At 39.4% G+C, this 21070-nt stretch overlaps 1 protein-coding gene across 3 annotated transcripts in view; it reads left to right on the top strand.

The window, feature by feature from the left end:
• The window catches only part of TAFA2 (TAFA chemokine like family member 2), a 250654-nt gene that overhangs the window by 56433 nt on the left and 173151 nt on the right, over positions 1-21070 (top strand). Inside the window, exon 2 of one of the 3 annotated variants that reach the window (XM_056574030.1) lies at positions 8107-8231. The exons of the other annotated variants lie outside the window; for them this stretch is intronic. The gene's annotated coding sequence lies outside the window, so the exon portion shown is untranslated. The remainder of the gene's footprint in view (positions 1-8106; positions 8232-21070) is intronic. 3 annotated transcript variants of the gene reach the window in all.

Here is a 21070-nt window from a genome sequence, read left to right as displayed (position 1 = left end):
TTTATTTTGTTAATTTGTCACTTTTGAAATCGAACACTTAATTTTAATAGAGAACAACAATCGATCAAAACTAAAGCAACCAATCACAACTAAGCTGTCATTTCTGCTATTTAAAAAATGGAATCTGTGCTGTATTGTGATACAGTTCATGATTTTGAATCAATAATATTACTTTTAACCCCTTTATGACCTGGTGAATTTTGATTTGTTGCTTACACTTTCTTCTTCCTTACTTTCTAAGTGACTTTCTAATTATTTTTATTAAAGTTGTATTAGGGCTTATTTTTTTTGTAGCACAAGGTATACTTTTCATTTATTTTATTATTTAATGTATTACGAAGCCAGAAAAAAGGGCATATTTGAAAAAAATTGCATTTTAGTGATGTAATAATTTTTTCAGCGTTCATAACACGGTAAAAATGATATGTTTACTTTATTCTACAGGTCAGTACAATTCCAATGATACCAAATTTGGATAATTTGTATTTCACTTTTTGTTAAAAAAAAAAAAATAGAAAACTTGAAGAAAAAAAAAACTTCTTTCATTGCCATGTTCTTACCCTTAAAACCTTAAAATTTTTTGCATTTACGCCATTGACAGAGCGGGACCAGCAATGCAATAATTTAATATTTTGGACAATTACACTTGGAGTGATACCAAATACATTTATTATTATTTTTTTTTAATATTGTTTTGCCCAAGTATCTATTAGATGGCTTACATAGATTATAGGGGTTATCCAGGAAAAAATATTTTTTTATATATCAACTGGCTCCAGAAAGTTAAACAGATTTGTAAATTACTTCTATTAAAAAATCTTAATCCTTTCAGTACTTGAGCTGCTTAAGTTGAATTGTTCTTTTCTGTCTATGTGCTCTCTGATGACTCGTGTCTCGGGAACCACCCAGTTTAGAAGCAAATACCCATAGCAAACCTCTTCTACTCTGTGCAGTTCCCGAGACAAGCAGAGATGTCAGCAGAGAGCACTGTTGCTAGACAGAAAACAACAACTCAACTTCAGCAGCTGATAATTATTGAAAGGATTAAGATTTTTTAATAGAAGTAATTTACAAATCTGTTTACCTTTCTGGAGCCAGTTGATATAATTTTTTTTTTTTCCTGGACTACCCCTTTAACCTTATGTTATTGCATTACATCAATCTATGTTATCTGTGCTCATTTGCTAAGGACTGCTTAAAGGGGTACACCGGTGGAAAACATTATTTTTTTTTATGAATTGGTGCCAGAAAGTTAACTAGATTTGTAAATTACTTCTATTAAAAAAAATCTTAATCCTTCTAGTACTTATTAGCAGCTGTATACTACAGAGGAAATTATTTTCTTTTTAAATTTCTTTTCTGTCTGTCCACAGTGCTCTCTGCTGACACTTCTGTCCGTGTCAGGAACTGTCCAGAGCAGCATAGGTTTGCTATGGGAATTTTCTGCTCTGGACAGTTTCTGACATGGACAGAGGTGTTAGCAGAGAGCACTGTTGACAGACAGAAAAGAAATCCAAAGAGAAAATAATTTATTTTGAAGTATACAGCTGCTATTAAGTACTGAAAGGATTAAACAATTTTAATAGAAGTAATTTACAAATTTGTTTAACTTTCAGGAGCCAGTTGACATAAAAAGACCTACAAAAAAAAGTTTTCCACCTTAGTACCCCTCTAAGGCAGCCTTGAACAACCTTCGATCCATAGAAGCCTGAGGAGCACAGGTAAGGCCACGGGCTTCAACAACAACTCATCAGCATCGCAGGGAAGCTAATGGGCCCCTAGAAATTAGGTATTAACAGCATTTAATGTTTAAATGTCGTGATCACTATTTATCGCTATCGTTTTGTCAGGGAAACAGGTGAGGACATGAAGGGTTAACGTAGACACAAACCATCGGGCACAATACAGCAAACAGATAGACAAACAAAGCTGAGTCAAAACAGGAAAGTTCCAGAAACCAAAGTCAAAAACAGAAAGTTACACAGTACCAAAACACTAATCAAAAGGGAATTCCAATGTAAAAAAGGGTCAAACCAGGTGGTCAACAAGGCACAGAATGGTAGGCAAATGAATGGTCAATTGACAGGTAGGAGGTCAGAGAAATATGTGAGGCAAAAGCAGGTAGGAAGCTAAAGACACTGGTATGAGCTGTAATCCCATGCAGTAGGCAGAAGCAGACTGAAGCCTTATAAAGGCCAGCTCTGGAGGATGCGGTCACCGAGACTGGAGCCAATTGGCCCTGTGCCTGCATCTCCTGAGTGGCCAGAGTGTAGCACTAGAAACCTGGCCAAGTACAATTGTTACCACTTCTATATGTGACTAACTAGGTAATGCAGATTCTTTACATGTCATTTATTATATGTCGAGCTTCTGTATTTGGCTCATGAATCCCTCCATTCTGCTGCTCAATCACTCTGACATCCACTGCATAGGAAGGGACATGTTTTTCAAAGTATATTAGAAAGGGGCAAGAACCTGAAGGGTTAATCTGCACAAATGTTTTTTGTTGTTCTGGTTTCTGTGGAAATGCCCTGTTCTCTGGATAGTCAGCTGACCTCGTTGGCTTTTCACCTGCTTTGCTCCCTATTTAAACTCTCAGTATTCATCCAGGCCCTGCCTACGATAGAGCTCATACTCCTACCTAGAGTTTGTACTGTATCTCGTATTTCTGGCATATTTGACCCATTGACTCCGCTCTCTGACTCCTCTCCTGTTTCTGCAATTTGGCTTTTTTGTTATCTCTTGGTACTGATTCGGCTTGTGGGATGTGACATATTGTGTGTGAATGTTTTGTTATTATTTATGTTAGTGTGTGTGAATCCTTACTGTGTCCCTACCTCCATCAATATTGTAAGTTTATTTTGCTGACATTTTACTCCCTGCACTTATTCAGTCAGGGACTGTCACCGTGGTTGTGGACCGGTCGCATAGGGTGGGTACGCACGTAGGCAGAGCAAGGGGGAGCGGGTGAGTTCAGGGCTTCACTCTTCAATGCCAATAAGTGACAAAAGGTTAAAAAGGAAGGTACAGATACTTTTTGCCTGGCAAAATAACAATTATTCTCATACAACGATAGTTGTCAATGTGCTTCTTATGAAATTTTGTAATGCACAATGTTCAGTACATTTTAGCAACTTAGCTAAATGCTTAAGTATCTGCTGTACAGTATCCCCGAGAACTGATTTCTTGGAAATACAGAAAGGGGTTTTAATTTATTTAGTTACACGTCAGGGACCCTGTTCCAATGCCTGGTGAGATATGTGCTTAACCTTCAGAATAAGTATGTGTTTCATGCAGAGAAACTGCTTGGATGAGTATCAGTTTTACAGTAAATTCAAGGATTGCAAGGATAGGCTAACATGCAATTGCTAAGTGAATAGAATTAGTTTACTTAAAAGGAACCTGTCAGGACCATCAGGCAGGCTTTCTTACTATGGCCGGTTATGATTTACTTGGAAACTCTGCTGTAAACAGAGAGCACATTTCTGGGCAATTCTCTAGGGCATTTAGGCCCAGATTTACCATTCTGCCTGAGGACTGTTACTGTCTAGTTTTCCCCATAGCAACCAATCACAGCTCATGTTTTATAGCTTAAAAAGCTCTGGTATAATGAAAGCTGAACTGTGATTGTTTGCTATAGGAAAACCAGTTTTTGTCCTCAGGCAGGTTGGTAAATCTGGAACAAGCTCCTTATTTTAAGAAACATTTTCACAGTTACTCATCTGTTTTTCATCTGTCTTATAACTCCGTGTTCCTTTCACAACATTTTGGTGGCTGCTATCATCAAATAACCAGGGAGAGAAGCCTTCCTCTATCACTGCCCAAATGTGAGTCTGCCCTGAACCAGGCGGAGTGTCCTGCTAAAGTTTGCAGTGATGCAGGTATATGCTTAATGTTCTAGTAAAGTGGTAGTATGTGTTTGTTCATGTGTTATTATGAACCATGTTATACATGGCAGTGTGTACATTGTAATGGGGATGGTTTCCTATTGCAGGGCTGTAGGGAAATTTGTCTTAGTCTATATGGGGAGGGTACTGCCTGTAGGAGGAAATGTGGCTTGAGTTATCTTTGGTCTCTGCATCAAAGAATGGAGAGTTCGGGGGTAGCCTGTCCAGTATGTGCAAGTTCACCCCACAGGACTTAGGGTACTGGGTTTTGGAGGCCTACTGCTACTTGGATCTCTGAGAGAGAGGGACAGCATCACACAGTGCATGGTAGTGTGTACTGTAAAGTTGTTAAGGGTTTTGACTGAAACTCCCTGTCTCCTGGACCATAATCCTCACCTGGGGTACACTCATACACCATCTGTCAGGGACAGTACAACCAGGTGTGCCCTATCTAATAACATCTGTTGGGAGGAGAACGTTTTGTTCCTCAGGCATTTATTATGCAGCAGTGAGCAAAACATGTGAAGGGAAAGTTGACTTCACCTTCCAGCTCCCACCTACCACTCAGGATAATATACTTCTCCTGGTCATTATAATGAAGGAGGGCTTTTCTGGTGTTAATACATTTTATTCTAGGTGAAGACCAAGAACCAGCATAGCTAAAACCTAATTGATTGAGGCACGTCTATTCTGTGGACCCAAATGTATACTGCCACACATATCCTTATGCTGGACACTGTCAGGAACTACTTTGCAGGCAGGCAGTGCCTTGAACCTTAAAGACCTGGAACTGAGTTTTTGCTGCTGTGTTCCCCTTTCATTTGAACTAATTGTGTTTTTGTGGCCAACTGGGGGAATCACTGGCTCCCTAGTGGGTCTGAGTGAGTATATTAACAAGATACTGAGAAAGTAGACATACAATACATACAAAAAAGCTAATCTTTAAATATGGCTTCAGTGTTTGAACTACTGGACACCCTGTTCCTACACCCAGGGAATGAGTAGCTTAGTTCCTGCTGTATATCCTGCTGATAGTGTTCTATCCTTTATATATATTATTATTATTGTTGATTATGTGTGAGATTTGCTTCCTCTTCCTTTAGCTGAACTACTTTATACACTGGCAAGTCTAAGTTTCCCAGCCCTGGTATTCTAGATGTTTCACAACCAACCAATTTTAATGGGTATGCATTCTTGAACAAATAAGCGCAATAATGTGTCTTATCAACAGGTGTGCTTGCTTCTATTCTCTTGAGAATTCAGTGGAAACTCATTCAGAGAACATTTTTAGTATTAACTGGAGTGCCAAAGTTACAAGGACTGTAAAACCTAACTTTTCTTCAAAATCTATATACAATAAGAATAAAAGTGCTCTTTGCAAAAGTATAAAGTAAATTATACAATTTTACATTATACTATATAATTTCTCATGGTGTTCAAGATCTCGTCTTGTAGTCCTTTAATAGGAACATTTATTTCAGCTTATAAATAAATACAGTTCTAAAAACTACTGTTACTGTAAGGGTGCGTTCACACTGAGGAATTCAAAAGAAATTCACGACGAATAATTTCAGTCAGGAAATTGTTGGCTTCTGTCATTTTATCCATCAAGCGGAATTGGAGCGGAATTTGAGTGGAATTTGAGCGGAATTGGAGCTGAATTTCCACACAGGAGGACAAGGCTATTCAATTCTACTTTTCTTTATTCCGATTGAATTCCGCTTGAATTCCACGTGAATTCCCCATAAATTCCGTGGGAATTCCATGTGAAAATGATGGCGGGCGGAATTTTTTTTCACCATTGACTTCTATTGGATTTTGCTTGCGGATTCCGCTCGAAGAATGAACATGTTCTTTCTTCACGCGGAAAGGAATTCAGCGTCAGAATTCCACAAGCGGTATTTCTGCAGTGTGAACAGGACAGAGGAAAAACATTAAAGTTAATGGGCAGAGGAGATGTGCATTAATTTGGAGCGGAGAATTCAAGAGGAATTACTCGAGTAAATTCCTCTTGAAATACTCAGTGTGAACACACCCTAATAAGTCCTGCACCTGTATGTCATCACATGATCAGGACAGATTTTATCCCCTGTAACTAAACAATGACTTTCCTATTGAACAACGGCACACAACGGCAGTTTTACGCATATTAAGTAACTGTCATAGTGAGTTACACTGTTTAGGTAAACAGTATTATATGGAGTGTACCAAGATAGGAATACCAAATGGTAATACCCCTTTAATATTATGCATGCAAGTATATTATAAGTACTTGTACCAGTTAGATGCAAAAAAGTAATATTTCATTTAGAGGTAAAATGTTTTATCCACCCACAATAACATCCTTTTATGAGGCATCTCTCCCGATGTTAGAAGAATGGTTCAGAACAATACTAATATTGAATCCAAGTTGTTTTACATTATGCAAAAGATAATACAAATACTGTCTTAAAGAGGCACTGTCATTGTTAAAAACTTTTCCTATATTGAAGAACTCATTATAATATGACATTTCACAATATACACCTGTTAAAAAAATGTTTTATTTTCAACTGAAATTTAAGCTCAAAATAGCTACCACTAGGGGTCGCCTGTCTTTTAGCCATACAGACTAGTCTAGATTTTACAGCATACTGGATACCGGCCGTAAAGCATACCGGTATCCAGTATAGGAGATTTCTATTGTGTATGCAAAACTACAGATAAAGGATATGTGGTCATGCTGGGAGCTGTAGTTTTAAAACAGCTGGAGGCAACACTGCTCTAACACAGTTATTTACAAACATTGCAGCTTCAGTTGTTACTAAACTACAACTCCCAGCATGCTGAAATAGTCAAAGCTTTCTCGGACTCCTGAATGACAAAGAAGTTGATCAGAAATTCAGGAGTCTGTGAAAGATGAATGACACACATAGTGACAGCTATGCTGATTAGCATCCAGCTTTACTAGGAGAAGATAAAACAGATAGAACATGTATTCATAAAAATGCTGTCCTTTTATCTAAAAAATCCTTGCACTAATTTTATAAAGATCTATTCTTATATTTATACATTTTATCCTGTTATGAATTCACCATAATGTCTTCTGATTACTGCAGGCAAGCTCCAAGTATCTTCCTCTGACACATGACACAGCATAAAACCAGAGAGGAAAGGGTTACAGAGTAGAGAGCACTGATTGGCTGACTGCCCAGGCTTGCTCCTGTGAGGGAGACAGACTGACATGCTCCCAGCAGATAAATGCTTATATCTCTGGATATATAGGTCCGAGACACCTAAAAATGATATCCACATGATCAGGATTGGGTCCTGAGTAACATATCACTTTTTTTCTTTTTTTTTTGCACTATGACAGGTACGCTTTAAGTGATGAATTCAAGCAGATCGAAAAATCTGGTCCATTGTATATGCCTCCATTATGGGAAAAAATTATCATTAATTAATATTAATGAAAATGTTACAGGAAGATACTTTTAGATTTATTTACAATTTTGAGTTAAAATGATCCAAAGCAGTACATTTTCTCTCTAGAACTGCCAAACACATTTAGCTAAGTTGAAGAATTTTTATAAATCATAAATGTATATTCCAATGCACAATCCCTCAAAGGACTGGAGTGAAATAGTGCAGGTGACATGTTTAATGGTTCTCATCCAAGTGACTGATGCTTTCTTTATCTGAATTGGACACGGAATTAAATTATATTTTAAAGTTTGAATTGATAGAGGGTTGAGTTTTCTGTCCCATTTCCCTTCTTAACTGTCATATATGATTCAATAAACCACTTTCAAATAGACTCCAGGCTGACTTATCTCATAATCTATATTCAGGTGGAAGCCAGTATATGAATATATTTGTACAATGTACTATTTATTTATTTTTTGGACTAAAATATATGTATAATAGATTTTTTACTTTCTAGCACAACCTTGTGTATCTGTTCTTGCTCTTGCTTGTTTAATTTTCAATTTTTACTGATGCAATGTTTATTTTGGATTTTTTAAATATTATAAATTGTAAAAAAAAAAAAAATTTTAAATTGTATACACACAGATACAAACTATGTTTTTTTATTGTTTATTTTTTCATATAATATATTTGAAAAATCCGCTGCCATCATAAAGGGGTTGTCAGCGGAAGTTTTTTGTTTGTTTATTTGTTTTTTTTATAACAAACAAAATATAAACAAAACAAAAACATTATTTGTACTCACCTCCAGCACTCCCACAATACCTCCAGTCTCCTTCTCCAGTCCCTGGGACGACACATTCCGCTGTTGCTCAGAAAGACGATTGCATCAAGGGACCAGAGCAGGACACCAGAGGCACTGCAGGAGCGCTGGAGGTAAGTAGATGTTTATTTTTTTCTTATATCCCTCACAATGGCCATAGTTAGAAAACTTCTTCTGCCGAGTAACCCCTTTACAGGTAAGCTGTTCAGATGACAGGATGCCTAAGTGCCTTGTTGGTGCAGTCACTATAAACCATGATATTTAGAAGGTTAAATGGGTGAGATCTAAGTTATCTCCAATCATGGCCATTGTCGCACTATGTCAACTGTAATGCACATGTATGAAATTTTGATGTAGATCTTAAAAAGCTGACTGAGGTTTAAAATGTCCAGTTTTTTTAAACAATGCTTTAGTGTTTTATCACTATTGCTTTGTGTATGCAATGCAAATGCTCTTATTTATAATTGCTTTTCTGTGTATTAATGATATTATATTAGGTGCTGATTGTGCACTTTTAGGTACCTTGCTGCTGGGACTGGTGGACTGCCATGTCCTGTCATGGTAGGAGGAGTTATTAATGTCAATGAGTATACCAAGAAGATTCTGGCACAGATTTTGGTGTGTGTTGTGACATCAAGCATTGCTCCATAATGCTGATCTAAAGGGTAGAAAGAAGAAAACAAAATGATGAATTGTGGCACCACATTGTGGGGTATCAATTATGCCTGTGATTGGCCTGTAAAAACTATTAGGCCTCGGGCCTTTCATCAGAGGTTAGAGACCAAAGGACCAGAATTGTTGGTTCACTGTGGCAAGTCAGTGGGTTGCGAGCCTGGAAAAAGTTTCATGCATGGCCTGTAGAGAAATTGCATATTGGCCCTGATTTATCAATCAGCCTGAAACCCAACAACAACCAATCACAGGAATATTTGATACTCCACAATGTGGTGCCACAATGCATCATTTTGTTTTCTTCTTTCTACCCTTTACATCAGCATTATGCAGGAAAAAACAGACAATTAGGGTTTCAGGCTGATTGATAAATCTCCTCCATTGTGTTATTGGGGGACCCATTTGTCATTTGGATATCACCAAGAAAGGCCTAGAGAGTGCCATAGAAACCAAAAGGCGAGCTGAACTAGTATAGCAGCCAAAAGGGATAGATTGATAAACTCTGTGCATGGGGCTTCTATAGCGGCATGGGCTGAGGGCATTTATATAATGGGGAGGGGTCAATTCTGGGAGTCTAATGGGGCTATAATAGACAATAGCCTAGATAAGAGCCAAGACAGATTAAGTGGTAGGAGGCTAGTGGAAAGTTGGCTGCTCTAATGTCTGCAGTATGGCAGAGCCACCTAGAGTGAACTGTAACCATTAAGTTTTTGTGCCTTACATAATACTTGCTACCACTTTGAATTTTGTAACACCGGTGTGTGAACAATAGAAAAGAATATAGCTTCCCACTTCTTCCTGGTTCCTGTAATGTGTTGTCAACGCAGAAAATGCCTGTTTAGCCAGTCGCTTGCTTAGGTGGGTAACCACTGTAGATTATCTGATTATTCCTGCAGCGACCATGCATCACAGGAACCAGTTAGTAGCAGAGATCAGCCGGGATTGTGAGCAATTGGAATAACTGTGGTAGATCGGGTCAGGAAAGTTTGTTTATGACTTATACAGCTCTATGAGGCAATTCTATTGATGTAGTAAGCTGGTTGAGGCTACATTTAATGAAAAACCATTACATTAGACTGACCTTCTTGATGACCTTCTAAGGCTGGGTTCACATATGTCCGGAATATGTCTGAATACTGTTATCCAATGCAAATAGTACAAGAAGGATTAAGGAAAGTAAGGAATAGATATATTGGATGTCATTACTTGTTAGTAGGTAAATCTTTCTCTCTTTACTTATTTTAATGCATTGTAATGTAATCTTTAGACATGCTGCTCTTTAGCAATAAGTCCAACTTTGAGTTAGCTAAAGCTTCTGCAATACGGGGTGAATTAAAAATGATGACACAAAATCATAGCCTCGGTTTTCATAAACAAAAATAAATAAATAAATAAATGTATTACCATTAAAAAAAAACACAATCTATCCAAGTTTTATGTAAGTTTTATCTATACTCTACAAGGGATTTCCATTGGTGACATGGCATATATCATATATCTAGACGGTAGTCCAGTTCTGGCCAGATGTGTGTCATCTTATTCTTGGACTTCACTGTTTTAGTGATGCATTGTCCCAGGTTACTCAGATCTTTTGGCTTGGGGAGCAGATACAGTGAGTCCTTGATTTGGCCCCACGGAATGAAGTCACGGGGTGTTAGATCTGGTCAACATGGAGGCCAGTGCAACATGGGTGAATAATAATTTCTAGCGTTGACAATCCAATGTTCTGTTAGAGTATATTGGTAAACATCCAAATGGACATGTAGAGTTATACCATCCTGCTGATAGACTATGGGGGATATATATTAAAATCTGTGCAGAGGAAAAGTTGACCAATTGCCAATAGCAACCAATCAGATTGCTTCTTTCAAGGACCAAATACTTTTTGCCTTTGTGCAGAGAACATTTACTTTGGGCAAGTCTCTCATGTGCTCGAAAAGGGCACATGGTTTTTCTGAGCTCCAAATTCTAACTTTTTGTGGTAATTGACTCTCCCACAGAGGTTAAAGTTAGCCTCATCGCTGAACACCAGCCTGTCAGTGAATTCATCTTTTTCCAGTCGGTCCTGCAGGTCAGTGCAAAAGTCATGGCACTTTGGATTGTTGTCTGGTTCCAGCTCCCATAAATAGATATAATCTGTAGGGCTTACAATGCATACATTTTCGTAAGATATGCTATACTGTGGTTTGTAGAAGCTGTAGTTGCATACTAGTCACCCTGATAAACCTTCTAGGACTACACTTTACACTTCTTCTATCCTGTTCATTATTTCATTTGAAATCTTTGGTCAGGGTAGACTTTTTCCATAACATAAACACCCAGCTATTCCGAATTGCTGTACCCAACATGAAATGTGGTTTCTTTGGGAAGCTTATTTATCTAATTTATTCTGAACGCTTCACTTTTCGATGTCAGCATATTTCACACTATGTAAGCACATTTCAAATTGGGCTCTTGAAAATGAAACCTGTGCTGTGATTTGCTGCTATGGGCAATTAAGCCAGTTTTGCTTAGATTTATTGTCACCACCATTTACCACTGATATCACTTTATCTATAGGACTTTACTTTTGCACCATTCTTTTTAAATCACCCTGCATTATGTCATATTACTATATATGATAGTACAAGCTACAATATAGTAATGTCAGTGTACGCTAGTACACTGTATTGTCAGAATTAATCATGTTAATAATATCATATAAATCCTATGTGTATTTGTCTGTACCATATATATTTTAAATCATATAGACATGTATTACAAAAAAGAATAATCACAGCATATAAATTATATTTTATATTCCTAAATTTTCCTATTTTTTTCTCCTTCAGCAAAAAAGTCATCATTTATTCATATAGTTCTTTTAAAAGGTTCCTTAAACTCCACCGTTTTTGTGACAAATGACAATAGATTAGCTGTGAGGTCAGAACATCAGCTCTAGTGTAGGGATATTATTTAGAGCTACATCATAAATTATGGACAGTGCTAAATAACATTTCATAGCGATCAATAGGAAGAAAATATGTGAATTTTGTTCCCTGATCTTTCCTAGTTCACTTAAGAGAAAGCTACTGTAAGATATGGAAGTGTATCACCATACAGGCCATTTGGAAACTTTTTAGACCCTTACACATTCTAAACATTTTGTTATGCTGCAGGTTTGTACCAAAATGGAATAACAAAACAAAACACATTTTCCCCCATCATCTGCACTTAAAACTCTATAATGACAGAGAAGAAACACACTATATACAGTGGGGATCAAAAGTTTGGGCACCCCAGGTAAAATTTTTTATTAATTTGCATAAAGAAGCCAAAGAAAGATGGAAAAATCTCCAAAAGGCATCAAATTACAGATTAGACATTCTTATAATATGTCAACAAAGGTTAGATTTTATTTCAATCATTTACACTTTCAAAATAACAGAAAACAAAAAAAATGGCGTCTGCAAAGGTTTGGGCACCCTGCAGAATTTATAACATGCACTGCCCCCTTTGCAAAGCTGAGATCTGCCAGTGTCATGGATTGTTCTCAATCATCATCTGGGAAGGCAAGGTGATGTCAATCTCAAAGGTTTTAAATGCCCAGACTCATCTGACCTTGCCCCAACAATCAGCACCATGGGTTCTTCTGAGCTGTTGTCTAGAAATCCGAAACTGAAAATAATTGACGCTCACAAAGCTGGAGAAGGCTATAAGAAGATGGTAAAACATTTTCAGATGTCAATATCCTCTGTTAGGAATGTAATTAAGAAATGGCAGTCATCATGAACAGTGGAAGTTAAAGCAAGATCTGGAAGAACAAGAAAAATATCAGATAGAACAGCTCGCAGGATTGTGATAAAAACAATTCAAAACCCACATTTGACAGCACAATCCATCCAGAAAGATCTGGCCTACACTGGAGTTGTGGTACACTATTTCACTATAAAGAGATACTTTATAAAATATGGTCTTCATAGAAGAGTCATCGGAAGAAAACCTCTTCTACGTCCTCACCACAAAAATCAGCGTTTGAACTTTGCAAATAAACATATAGACAAGCCTGATGCATTTTGGAAACAAGTTCTGTGGATCGATGAGGTTAAAATTGAAATTTTTGGCCGGAATGAGCAAAGGTACGTTTGTAGAAGAAGGGGAACAGCATTTAATGAAAAGAACCTCTGTCCAACTGTTAAGCATGGGGTGGATCAATCATGCTTTGGGGCTGTATTGCAGCCAGTGGCACAGGGAACATCTCACGAGTAGAAGGAAAAATGGATTCAATAAAATTTCAGCAAATTTTGGATGCTAACTTGATGCCATCTGTGAAAAAGCTGAAGTTAAAGAGAGGATGGCTTCTACAAATGGATAATGATCCTAAACACACTTCGAAATCCATGGGGGATTACATCAAGAGGCGTAAACTGAAGTTTTTGCCATGGCCTTCACAATCTCTTGACCTCAACATAATTGAAAATCTATGGATAGACCTTAAAAGAGCAGTGCGTGACAGACATCCCAGAAATCTCAAAGAACTGTAAGACTTTTGTAAGGAAGAATGGGAAAAGATACCTCAAACAAGAATTGAAAGACTCTTGGTTGGCTACAAAAAGCGTTTACAAGCTGTGATACTTGCCAAAGGGGGCAGTACAAGATATCAACTCTGCAGGGTGCCCAAACTTTGCAGATGCCATTTTTTTGTTTTCTGTTATTTTGAAAGTGTAAATGATGGAAACAAAATCTAACTTTTGTTGACATATTATGAGAATGTATAATCTGTAATTTGATGCCTTTTGGAGATTTTTTCATCTTTCCTTGGCTTCTTTATGCACATTAACCTGTTGGGGACGAAGGGCGTATGCATACGCCCTTGCGTCCTGGTACTTAAGGACGAAGGGCGTATCCATACGCCCATGGGAATTTCGGTCCCCGCTGCGTGCCGGGCGGGGACCGGGCCGGGGTGACTGCTGATATCTATCAGCAGGCACCCCGTGCAAATGCCCAGGGGGGTCATTAGACCCCCCCCATGTCGGCGATCGGCGCAAATCGCAAGTGAATTCACACTTGCGATTTGCGCCGATTCCGGGTCATTACGGGTCTATGGTGACCCGGTGACCCAGAATAGAAGGGGGATCGCGGGTGTCTAAGACACCCACGATCCCCCTAAAGTGATAGGAGTGAGGTGGCAGGGTTGCCACCCCTCCTATCTCTGCTATTGGTGGTCTAGACGCGACCACCAATAGCAGATCAGGGGCGGAGGGGTTTACTTTCGTTTTCCCCGTTCTGCCCACTTACAATAGGCGGGGCAGAACGGGGAAAACGAAGAGGACCGGGCGCCGACGTCCACTTACCCCTCCGGAGGCAGCGGAGCGACGGGGATCGGCGGGCGGCGACGGAGATCTGCGGCGGCGTGCGGCAGAAGAGGACGGCTCCCGGATGCGACGGAAGCCGGTGAGTAGTTGCATAGCAACATCTAGAGGGCTACAGTCTGAGACCACTATAGTGGTCTCTAGACTGTAGCCCTCCAGATGTTGCAAAACTACAACTCCCAGCATGCCCAGACAGCTGTTTGCTGTGTGGGCATGCTGGAATTTGTAGTTTTGCAACAGCTGGAGGTCTACAGTTTAGAGACCACTGCTCAGTGATCTCTATACTGCCCTCTAGATCTTGCAAAACTACAACTCCTAGCATGCCCACACAGCTGTTTGCTGTCTGGGCATGCTGGGAGTTGTAGTTTTGCAACATCTGGAGGTCCACAGTTTGGAGATCACTGTTCAGTGGTCTCTAAATTGTAGCACTCCAGATGTTGCAAAACTACAAATTCCAGCATGCCCACACAGAAAACAGCTGTCTCGGCATGCTGGGAGTTGTAGTTGTGTATCTCTAGCTGTTGCATAACTACATCTCCCAGCATGCCCTTCTGTGATCAGTCATGCTGGGAATTGTAGTTTTGCAACAGCTGGAGGCACACTGGTTGGAAAATACTGAGTTAGGTAACAGAACCTAACTCAGTATTTTCCAACCAGTGTGCCTCCAGCTGTTTCAAAACTACAACTCCCAGCATGTACTGACAGACCGTGCATGCTGGGAGTTGTAGTTTTGCAACAGCTGGAGGCTCACTGGTTGGAAAATACTGAGTTAGGTAACAGAACCTAACTGAAGGTTTTCCAACCAGTGTGCCTCCAGCTGTTGCAAAACTACAACTCCCAGCATGTACTGACAGACCGTGCATGCTGAGAGTTGTCGTTTTGAAACAGCTGGAGGTTTGCCCCCCCCCCCATGTGAACGTACAGGGTACATTCACACGGGCGGGTTTACAGCAAGTTTCCTGCTTCAAGTATGAGCTGCGGCAAATTTTCGCCGCAGCTCAAACTTCTAGCGGGACCCTCACCGTAACCCGCCAGTGCGAATGTACCCTAAAAACACTACACTAACACCTAATAAAGAGTAAAACACTACATAAACACCCCCTTAGACTGCCCCCCCCCCCCCAATAAAAATGAAAAGCATATTATACGGCAGGTTTTCCAAAACGGAGCCTCCAGCTGTTGCAAAACAACAACTCACAGCATTTCCGGACAGCCACTGACTGTCCAGGCATGCTGGGAGTTTAGCAACAGCTGGAGGCACCCAGTTTGGGAATCACTGGTGTAGAATACCCCTATGTCCACCCCTATGCAATCCCTAATTTAGTCCTCAAATGCGCATGGCGCTCTCTCACTTCGGAGCCCTGTCGTATTTCAAGGAAACAGTTTAGTGCCACATATGGGGTATTTCCGTATTCGGGAGAAATTACACTACAAATTTTGGGGGGCTTTTTCTCCTTTTACCCCTTATGAAAAGGAAAAGTTGGGGTCTACACCAGCCTGTTAGTGTAAAAAAATGTTTACACTAACATGCTGGGGTTGCCCTTTACTTTTTATTTTTACAAGAGGTAAAAATTTGTAACGCAATTTCTCCTGAGTACAGAAATACCCCATATGTGGGCGTAAAATACTCTGCGGGCGCACAACAAGGCTCAGGAGTGAGAGTGCACCATGTACATTTGAGGCCGAAATTGGTGATTTGCACAGGGGTGGCTGATTTTACAGCGGTTCTGACATAAACCCCAAAAAATAAATACCCACATGTGACCCCATTTTGGAAACTACACCCCTCACGTAATGTAATAACGGGTACATTGAGCATTTACGCCCCAGAAGTGTCTGACAGATTTTTGGAACAGTGGTCCGTGAAAATGAAAAATTTAGTTTTTTTGTTTGCACAGCCCACTGTTCCAAAGATCTGTCAAACGCCAGTAGGGTGTAAATGCTCACTGTACCCCTTATTACATTCCGTGAGGGGTGTAGTTTCCAAAATGGGGTCACATGTGGGGGGGGGTCCACTGTTCTGGCACCACGGGGGGCTTTGTAAATGCACATGGCCCCCGACTTCCATTCCAAACAAATTATCTCTCTAAAAGCTCAATGGCGCTCCTTCTCTTCTGAGCATTGTAGTTCGCTCGCAGTGCACTTGACGTCCACACATGGGGTATTTCCATACTCAGAAGAAATGGGGTTACAAATTTTGGGGGGCATTTTCTCCTATTACCCTTTGTAAAAATAAAATTTGGGGAAAAAACAGCATTTTAGTGGAAAAAAATATTTTTTCATTTACACATCCGACTTTAACAAAAAGTTGTCATACACCTGTGGGGTGTTAAGGCTCACCGTACCCCTTGTTACGTTCCTTGAGGGGTGTCTTTTCCATAATAGTGTGCGATGTGTTTTTTTTTGCTGTCCTGGCACCATAGGGGCTTCCTAAATGGGACATGCCCCCCAAAAACCATTTCAGAAAAACTCACTCTCCTAAATCCCATTGTTGCTCCTTCGCTTCTGAGCCCTCTACTGCGCCCGGCGAACAATTTACATAGACATATGAGGTATTTCCTTACTCGAGAGAAATTGGGTTACAAATTTTGAGAGGATTTTTTTCCTTTTACCCCTTGTAAAAATTCAAAAACTGGGTCTACAAGAACATGCGAGTGTAAAAAAATGAAGATTTTGAAATTTCTCCTTCACTTTGCTGCTATTCCTGTGAAACACCTAAAGGGTTAACACACTGACTGAATATCATTTTGAATACTTTGAGGGGTGCAGTTTTTATAATGGGGTCATTTATGGGGCATTTCTAACCAGAAGACCCTTCAAATCCACTTCAAACCTGAACTGGTCCCTGAAAAATTCAGATTTTGAAAATTTTGCGAAAAATTGGAAAATTGTTGCTGATACTTTGAAGCCCTCTGGTGTCTTCCAAAAGTAAAAGTCTACATAAAGTAGACATATTGTATTTGTGAATCAATATATAATTTATTTGGAATATCCATATTCCTTATAAGCAGAGAGCTTAAAAGTTAGAAAAATGCGAAATTTTCAAATTTTTCATGAAATTTTTACATTTGTCCCCAAGAAAGGATGCAAGTATCGCCGAAAATTTACCACTAACATAAAGTAGAATATGTCACGAAAAACAATCTCGGAATCAAATTTATAAGTAAAAGCATCCCAGAGTTATTAATGCTTAAAGTGACAGTGGTCAGATTTGCAAAAAATGCTCCCGTCCTTAGGGTCATAATGGGCTCCATCCCCAAGGGGTTAATACAAATTTTTACCTGGGGTGCCAAAACGTTTGATCCCCACTGTAAATCTCCAATGCTGGTCTAAATAAATCCACTGCCAGCACTTAGGTTCACAGGATTTATGAAGAGGTGCGCGCTTTAACATAGATCCAGTGTGTCTATGTGCCCATGCTGCCATTCCCCTCTAGTATGCACAGTACAAAAATAGTAAATATTTGCATACAGTGTGATTTTGTGCAAAAATTTTGTGAATATTTGCAGTTTTTTGAGTTTGTAGTTAGACATAGCTACACAACAAAGACAAAAGCTTTGATTTATTTGTACCAAAATCGGCCGCAGTAGAACTGTACCAAATGTACCAGGCATTTATAAATATTTGCATCAAAAAACTAGCCTTCAAAGCAAAGTTGCAATGTTTTGTGCAATATGGGGCTTATGCAAACTTAAAAAATAAACAAACCCCCCCCCCCCCCCCCAAAAAAAAAAAAAAAAAAATTGCATGTAAGCCTTGATAAATTCCTGTCAATATAGATACTGAATTTATGGAAGATTTTTATTTCTCAATTTTAGTAATTTGAAAAAAAAAAAAAATTACAAAATATGTGCAGCTTCTCCATAACATAAATTGACATACTACAGAATTCAAATCTGGCTTTGGATTTCTTAAATCTCATACACTCTGCTACTTCTACAACTGCTTCAAGTTTAGATCCCAGAAATAGTCAGTGGCGTAACTTGTAGCTTCTGGGCCCGATGCATAATTTGCAACAGTGCCCCATGTGCCAATTATATTTCTGGTCTCTTATGGGGAAGATGCGCTTTGGGCTCCCCTTAGACACCAGGGCTCGGGTGCAACTGCTACCTCTATAACTGTGCCCCTGGAAGTAGTATAATAAAATCTATCACAAGAGATCAGTTACAGTACATTATGCAGTATACACGTGCAGTATCCTGCACATTTTTGATATGCAGAATTTGAAGTTGCAGATTTTATACTGTGTTCAGTCAATTCGCTAACTTTAAAATCTGCAGCAAAAAATCTAAAAGAAAAATCTACAGCTTCAAATCCTGCGCTACAAATATGTGCAGGATACTGTACATATCCTAGACAGACCATTGGGTGTATTTGATGCGCAGATTTAAAGCTGCAGATTTTAATGTAAAGTAAATGAATGAACACAGCTGCAAATCCTGTGCATCAAACATGCACAGGATGCTGTATGTGGGAATAGACCCTTAACAAAAAATATATCAACTTCTTTGTTGCAGTCAAAATGACCTAGCAGACTAGCACAAGATTATTTTATATAGAAAAAGATGTGATCCCACATTCCTGAATGAATTGCTTTACTTCTCAATTCCTTCATGATGCGAAGATGGAAAAGTTGGCAGCGTAATTCGAGTGACAGTTCTGTTAATTAACTTCACAATTCCTACTTGGTGGCACAAATGCCATTAGCTTCTGAAATAATTTTACAGATATTAAAGACAAATTGTGTGTGGCAATAATGTGATCATGTTTTATATATATATATATATATATATATATATATATATATATAAATTGTGATGACTCGCTCTTGCAAATAGGTGCGGTTGCAGTATAGTGGGGCAAGGAAGCAGTATTTTCCAATCAATGTTCAGTGTTTTATTCATACTTGTTTGTTCACACCTCAGACTATGCCATGCGGCATCAAGCAAGTCTTTCCCAGGCCTCCAGGCAGGCTGCTCACCAGCTTCCAACTTTGGAGCAAATGTAGGGAAGAACTCCACATACAGCTCTCAGGCAGTGGGAGCTGCAACTAGCAAATCCCCACCCCCCCAGCTGGTGAAACAGGTTGCCTTTAAGGCCAACAAAAGGCGGCCTGGATTGTGGGGAATGACCCCCACCCTGCACTTGGTCATTCCCAGTAAGAGCCATCCCGGATTGGCCTTCCAGCCATACTACGGCCATAGTGTAAGTTCGCATCGCAGCACAGACACTGAATGAATACCGGCCAAAGTCAGGAGCCTTGGTGACACAACGCCCATCCACCACGATGCCTTTCACCTTCTCACAATATATATATTAATATATTACTGCATATTGATATATAACTGTCTATGATTGCTCATAGCAGGAGTAGATTTTATTTTGTAACTTGAAGAAAGACCAAAATGCGCCAACTGTATTAAAGGTATGTTTTTTTTATACTGTAAGTAGTTTGACTATTTCACTAAATAATGATCAGGAACGTTCACACAGCGGATCATTCTCATGTAAACCAGCCCCAATCGGACAAATTAGCAAATGTTCTTTTATCTTTTGTGAACGATTACTGGAATGAATGTTCCTTTCCCATGCAGTGTGTCTCAGTCTGTGTGAAAGACAAACACCGAACAACTTGTTATATCGTCTGCTCTCATGTGCACCGATATTGATCTCCCCATACAGGTAGCAGAGGCGTTCATCTGCAATTCTTTGTGAAACTAGCATGATGAGGCTCACGGCCTCATGGCTCAGGAACCGCTGCTCCCTTTTCTGACTCAATGATGCCGCTTCCAGTGACCTGCCATGGACAGACACAAAAGAAATAAAGACAAGGGCACAGGAGTTAGGGAACGCAGGCATACATTGGAAAGGAGGGAGTGGTAAAAGAGCTATTCTGTATTAGGAAGCAGAACAGTAAAGTTTCACTGCTTGTTCAATTGATGCAGTCAGTGCACATCGCAGTACACATTTCTTAAGGAAGGTAGCTGCGGATCCAACAGTCTATCTCTGAAGACTTCAGGGGTCATTACTATGGGGGAACATGAAATTATAATATTACATTGTGTTGACACAAAGACAGGCACTATAACTCTGGGAAACAGAGAAGGTATTATTATATAGTGATGGGCTGCCTTTCTGCTATTTCTGTAGGAAGGCAGATAGATCTTCTTCGGCCAGGGTTAAATTCAAAGAAAAGTAGAAAACAGGAAAAAATTGGAACGCATGAGCGGGTGCCAAAATCCCAAGAACTACCAATATGCCAAAAGTATTACTTAAAAACTATTTGGCTTTTATTGGCAATGTATAGAAGGGTGCAACACAAAGGTTTCGAACCCGTGCCGGGTTCTTTGTCAGGCATAGAGTATTACAGCTGCATGTATCCAGTGGTTTTAAGTACACCTTAGTTAGATTACTGTTGGTTCACAAGGTCAGCAGTACATCTCATTTGCATAATAAGTGAATCTTATTTGCATAATAATTGGTTAGTTAGTGTGACAAACATTTGCATAAAGTGAAGGATTGTTTGTATATTTGGGGGGTTAATTGGGAATAGGAACGGTAGACATGACAACAGAATAATATTTATATGATGGCTTCCACCATCTCATTTAGCCCTTTGGGGTTGACCGTACCTAGCTTGAACATCCAGTAGATTTCTTGTTTCTTTAGGAGTTCGAATCTGTTGGAGTAGTAGTCCAGGATGTAATCGATCGGGGTGACTTTGAGCGGATCTGCATTTTCTGGATGTGTGATGGCACAGTGTCCTGAAAGTCCATGCAGTAGAAATTTATTTTTGATGTTTTGTCGATGTTTATTTATCTAAGAAAAGGTATCCCTTAGATAAACCCCATAAGTGTAGTGTCTCAACTCGAGTGAACCTTGGGTTTGTGCATATCACCCCTTTCACTGGGTACAGAGTAGCAATCCTA

The sequence above is a fragment of the Hyla sarda genome, chromosome 4 (assembly GCF_029499605.1).
Source record: "Hyla sarda isolate aHylSar1 chromosome 4, aHylSar1.hap1, whole genome shotgun sequence".
Lineage (NCBI taxonomy): Eukaryota > Metazoa > Chordata > Amphibia > Anura > Hylidae > Hyla > Hyla sarda.
This window is presented reverse-complemented; position numbering and strand designations above follow the sequence as displayed.